The sequence below is a fragment of the Pollicipes pollicipes genome, unplaced genomic scaffold (genome assembly GCF_011947565.3).
Source record: "Pollicipes pollicipes isolate AB1234 unplaced genomic scaffold, Ppol_2.1 Scaffold_7262;HRSCAF=8765_pilon_pilon_pilon, whole genome shotgun sequence".
NCBI classification, from domain to species: domain Eukaryota; kingdom Metazoa; phylum Arthropoda; class Thecostraca; order Pollicipedomorpha; family Pollicipedidae; genus Pollicipes; species Pollicipes pollicipes.
Window position 1 is genome coordinate 7,067,292 of NW_023597055.1, and position 5,868 is coordinate 7,073,159.

Below are 5,868 nucleotides of genomic sequence, written 5' to 3' on the forward strand. Positions count from 1 at the left end.
AAATCCAATTGTAATAGAAATGTAATCCTGCCGGTGTTTCGTGGGCGGCGTCATGCAAGTGCGCAAGGGAAAAAACACGCAGCATGTCGCACACAGTCGTTCGACAAAACAATCATCAAATTCGATCAAATCAATCAATCAAATCAACCAATCAAATCAACCAATCAAATCAATCAATCAAATCAATCAATCAAATCGAAACAAAACAACATCGATGACTGTGGTGGCGCGTGTTCCTGAACATTGACATTGAGAACTACTAGCGGCTCTCTTGCCAGAGGGCAAACGTACGCGAAACTGGCGCAAGGCCTGCAGAGAGGATGATGCTCTACGTGTGCTCGTAAAACCAGACCGCCCGTCTCGGAGCAAAACGACCGTATCGCTAGCTCTGAAACGACACCGCTCGACCCTGCTTCAGAGGTTAATTGCCGCTGTAAGCTTCTCTGCTCGTCTGAACGCCTGCTCCCGAGCCCAGCTGCCCGCAGATCCGTCTCGTCCCACCGAGGTGTGCGGAGCCCCGGCACGCGGCCGGCGCTGCTGCTGAAAACGGAGCGAGGCCGGACGGTGTGGCGGCCCGGCGGCGTACGGTGATAAGGGTCGCAGCCTCCGCTCTTCCCCGCCCGCACTCTCGGCGGCGAGCGCAGGCGGGGAAGAGTGGACGTGTCATCGGCCACCTGGCTCGCAGCTTCTCAGCCGCGCGCGGCGGCGCGCACGTCACGGCGGGCTCTCGGTGACGTTCGTCCCGGGACGACCGTGTCCACCGTCGACGGTGGCGCTCGTTCCGGGACGACCGTGTCCGCTGTCGTCGGTGGCGCTCGTTCCGGGACGACCGTGTCCACTGTCGTCGGTGGCGCTCATCCCGGGACGATCGTGTCCGCTGTCGTCGGTGGCGCTCGTTCCGGGACGATCGTGTCCACTGTCGTCGGTGGCGTTCGTCCCGGGACGACCGTGTCCACTGTCGTCGGTGGCGTTCGTCCCGGGACGACCGTGTCCACTGTCGTCGGTGGCGCTCGTTCCGGGACGATCGTGTCCACTGTCGTCGGTGGCGCTCGTTCCGGGACGACCGTGTCCACTGTCGTCGGTGGCGTTCGTCCCGGGACGATCGTGTCCACTGTCGTCGGTGGCGTTCGTCCCGGGACGATCGTGTCCACTGTCGTCGGTGGCGCTCGTTCCGGGACGATCGTGTCCACTGTCGTCGGTGGCGTTCGTCCCGGGACGACCGTGTCCACTGTCGTCGGTGACGCTCGTCCCGGGACGACCGTGTCCACTGTCGTCGGTGGCGTTCGTCCCGGGACGACCGTGTCCACTGTCGTCGGTGACGCTCGCCTCGCCGGTCGCCGGCGGGCGCGCCGACCGTGTCGCGCCGACCGTGTCCCACTGGACAAAAGCGACCCCAACCGCACATAAATACAATTTTCTTATGCAAGCATAATCCAAAAACATTACGCTATTACAAAAACGATATACCCAACTAGAAAGCACCTCATGTGCAATAGCGGTCATATGCGTCTCAGCATAATCCGCTAGTAACTGTAGCAGTCACAGTAGTCATAAAGAAGCCGTATCACTTTGGAAATGTTAGACTAACAAAGATCGGATGTCGCGGTTCCACACGTTTTCCTTTGCCATCAGTGAACCGTGTCACGGTTCACCGCCGTGCCTGTGTAGTGTTTGGGCCTCGCTACACCCACTGGGTTACACCGTGAGCGCTTGGTCGGTGGGCAACCTTATGCTACAGATGCACAATACCCCCACCAGACCAGGGATCCGAGCCTCCCCAAAGGCTTCAGTAAGAGACATACGCAGGAGCCTGGCGCAATCAGTGCACCGTAATCTCCCCGAGATTGAGAGAAGAGCAAAAACAGACTCGTTCCTATGCATTTTTACGTGAAATGCCAGAAAGCCGAGCCAACTGAGCGCAAATGCACGCTGTTTTCTTAAAGTTTTAGTCACATTTCATGCCTTTTGTCTCGCTGGACAATATTTTATTACGGTTGTGCTTTTTCCGGTCAGTCTTATCGAGCCAGTTAACCTCTAGCGCTATAAGCGCTCTAGAAGGATTGATAGTAATCATTTTTATCATTACTGTAGTTGCGGCATGCACGTACCAGTTTAAGACAGCTTTTCTGCTGCATCAGGATTGTTATTGCATCTTTTCCCCCAGCTCGAACAATGCTCTGGGATATTTCTCAAAGCTTGCATCTGGAGCCTCCTGGAACGTAATAGGTTGGCGTGTACAAGCAACACATTATTCATGCTATTCGGCTACAGCACAGCGAGCTGGATCCTACCACGGCAAAATGGTGATTTTAGAGTTATTTGCCACTGCATGTAGTTGAAAACTTAACGCTAAGAAGCTCAGCGTTCTCCCCGCAACGCGGACACGCAATTCGAAAACTTTCGGCAGATTCAGTGGGGGTGTCGTACTAGAAACATGATGTGATAAGCGCCTGTGCTCATCACAGCCGCCCCTGGCGCACCTCTGCCCCGCGCTGTCTGGGCGCCCTGGCCGCGGTCGCTCGTACACCCGTGCTCATCACAGCCGCCCCTGGCGCAGCCGTGCCCCGGACTGTCCGAGGCACCCTGGCCGCGGTCGCTCGTACACCTGTGCTCATCACAGTCGCCCCTGGCGCACCTCTGCCCCGCGCTGTCCGGGGCGCCCTAGCCGGCGTCATCCCAGCACTCATGCTCATCTCAAGCCGGCGGCGAACTCGGTCGCCGACTGCTGCATGCAAATGCCCCATATTAATCACGGCAGCCGGGCCCACTCGTCGGCTGCGACTGCGAAATCCAGTCTGGCGCGCCTGACGGCGCCTGGCGCCGCAACTGACCCCGGGCGAACGGGCCGACCCCTGACCCGACCCGGCCCGGCCGCCGGCCGTCGGCCCACGCCAAGCCGTCCGTCACATTTCTCATTGTTGATTTCGGTACGCGGGAGTGGCGGTCATCACCGCGCTGACCGGCGGGCCTTGTGAAACGAGCGGTCACGCCGCGGCATGGCGGTGTCGACCTTCCCATCAGGCTAATCGTCGCTAAATGGGCCGTCCGCCGGGCCGGGACGGGCGATAGTGCGGCCCCGGCGCCGACGGCCGCGTGCCCGCGGGCGCTGCCCACTGCCCATCAGCTGTGCAGGTAACGGCCGACGCGTGCTGGGACGAGGCGGTTAGTTTGAGAGAAATCCAGAAAATTCTGCACCCAACCTTGAACCCCGCGCCCCGCGCCGTGCGGTTGATTACAACCGGAGACGTGCCGGCTCGTGGCGCGTTATGCCGGCTTCAATTTCGATTAACGTCGTCGTAAAAAGGGTCGAAGGGTTATCGCACGTTTCCCATGGCATCAGAAGACGATGCATTCTGCGGAATTTCCACGAGTGACTTCCCAGCGTGGCCAGACTGGTGATCGAGCTGCGCATATACGACCGACCTCGTCCAGGTCAAGGTCCCTTGAGCTAGGACGCTGCCACATCAGGACCACAAAGATAGCTGAGAAGAGGTCGCTGCGGGGCATGCCGGCCGCGGAGGGGGCGTGCAGGGAGGCTGCGGGACCCTCTCATGCGCAATTACTTCAGGCATGGAGCAATGAGATTTATCATCGGAGCGGCCGAGACGCGCTGGGAGACGTTACGAGAGACCAATGAAACCGCGTTTGGTATTCCCGCCGACTTATTGACCAACCTATGGGGAAAGGCTCCTAGGCAGGCCAAGCTCGTACGAAGAGATGAGAAGTGTTGCGATCGATTGGAGAGCCAGGCCCGGGGCGATAGGTGCGACTTGTCATCCAAGCGAGAGATCCTTGCCTCATATGCCTTCCCTCTTTTCAGTTCTACGCGCGACGCTGAAGAACTTTGCATGCCCAAACATATCGGGAGATAGAACGAGCTGTTACAATCAGACAGGTGCTAACAGCTATCCATGTGCTTTAACACTCGCCAACGAGAAGGTGCATACGAGCCTACAGTGACGTCTTCCGGCTGCGTCGAGGCTAGTATGCGACCAGCCTCGACGCGGCGGTGACACGTGATACGCAGGTCTGCTCTCCGTCTGGGAGCCAGCAGCATCTCGGCAAGGACCGCGGGCCGTGTTGCGATCCGTTCGCTGCCGTCAAAGTGAAGCAAGCGAGTGCGGACCATCGTGGGTATTTGCGGCTGGCTTAGCCGGGACGTGGTCACGAACTTCGCGGTGTGGAGCGGAAACGTTTTGCGGTGCGAATCAGGTTAGGGACGTGCCACCTCTCAGCGGGGCGCCCTGGGTCGACTTTGATGGTGCTGCTCGTTGAAAGTGAGCGATCGCGCACGGTCGGCGCGCCGCTACGATTATTTATTGGCGGTCATCAATTGACCACGGGCGCCGGCGTTAACTGATGTGTTCACAGTATGTATGCTCACGTTTTACGAGCGTCCGCATAATCTGCTCGGCTATACCAATGATATGCCCGCCTACACTCATCAGCTTACTGGTGGACGTTGCATGTACCCCGTTGTCTTGGATGCAGCCAGACATTGCCAATGAGGCAACGTCTCTGACAAAACCACGACCTGTCGGAATCCCATGAATTCGAGAGGCGCTCACACCGCGCTAAACAAGTGGGCTTATGATTGCGATAACGATCATATAAATAGTACGTGCTATTGGGCAAACATTTCCAAACCACACTTGCATTGCCCTCGCCTCGTGCCAGATGCTGGAGGACATTGAGTACGTCCCAGGGCTCTCGGTCTCGTGTGTGTCACAAACAGTTGCCGAGTGAAGAATCCAGGGAGCCGTCGTACACTTTCTTGACTCTTGCATTTTTCTTTCTCGGTGAGTTTTCTCTGTGAGCTGGGATGATTTTGCAAGGCTTTGGTCCTAGCTTGGGCTAACTTGGAGGCGAGCACCAACCGTTGGAATTGCACTACAGTAGCGTTTAAGTTCATGTCGTGGCCGCTGAAGACAAAACACAAAAGTCGCAAAAATTTTGAGGTAAAAAATGGGCAGGAGTGCAAAACTTGAACTTCAAAATAATATTTTTTATTCTATCAACAAAAGAAATACGATCAGAAAACCTTTCGATGGCCCATTTCCTTTCTACGAAGAGGATGAAGGGCGTCTGCCCTAGCCCTGGGGCGGAGCTCGTGAACATTCCGACACTTCATAAGAACAGATATCAGCGGCACGCCGTAGCTACATACTGCTGTCATAACTTCGACTACGTTGGTTTCGTGCTGCACAATGCCGGTGTCTATCTTGGCGCCCGTTGATGTGCACAATGATGGCGCGGTAAGCCGGAGCCTCCACCTCACCATGCGCCGGAAAAATTAAGCTCTTGATGGTTACATGGCCACAGTTTCCTAGTAAAAGTGTCAAGATTTTTCTTTAAAATCCATCCTGAGTTGAATATCGTATTGTCTGTTTCCACAAACGGCGTGAAACTGAAAAAAATAGCGTGTATTCTCCGACACCGCTTTTATGAACAACTTTCCGCGTCAAATGACTTGCAGAGATTTGAAAACATGCTTGTTCGAACAGTTCTGACGCTAAATCTCTTCTCCCTACCAAAATATTTCGAAGCTGTTTCAAAAGATTTAATGGCATGTCTGACAAGGACGCATCAGACATGTTTGTTTCAAAGGACAGTTGGCGAAACATAAAAATAATTTAACTGACATCTTTTCAGTTTTTGATATCATCACCTTGGAGCCTCGGTCAAATCCCCATTAAGGACTTGGCTATCATTATATGCATCGCAACAGCGCTGGAGCAACAGCTTAAGTTCATCGATGAGTGAAATGTGATCATTTTTTCGCTTTCATTTACATTCATCGCCGTGATCAAACTTGATCGAGAACATGGCGAATCATACAAAGGCAGAGTGGTTGACCACGGTTTCTTA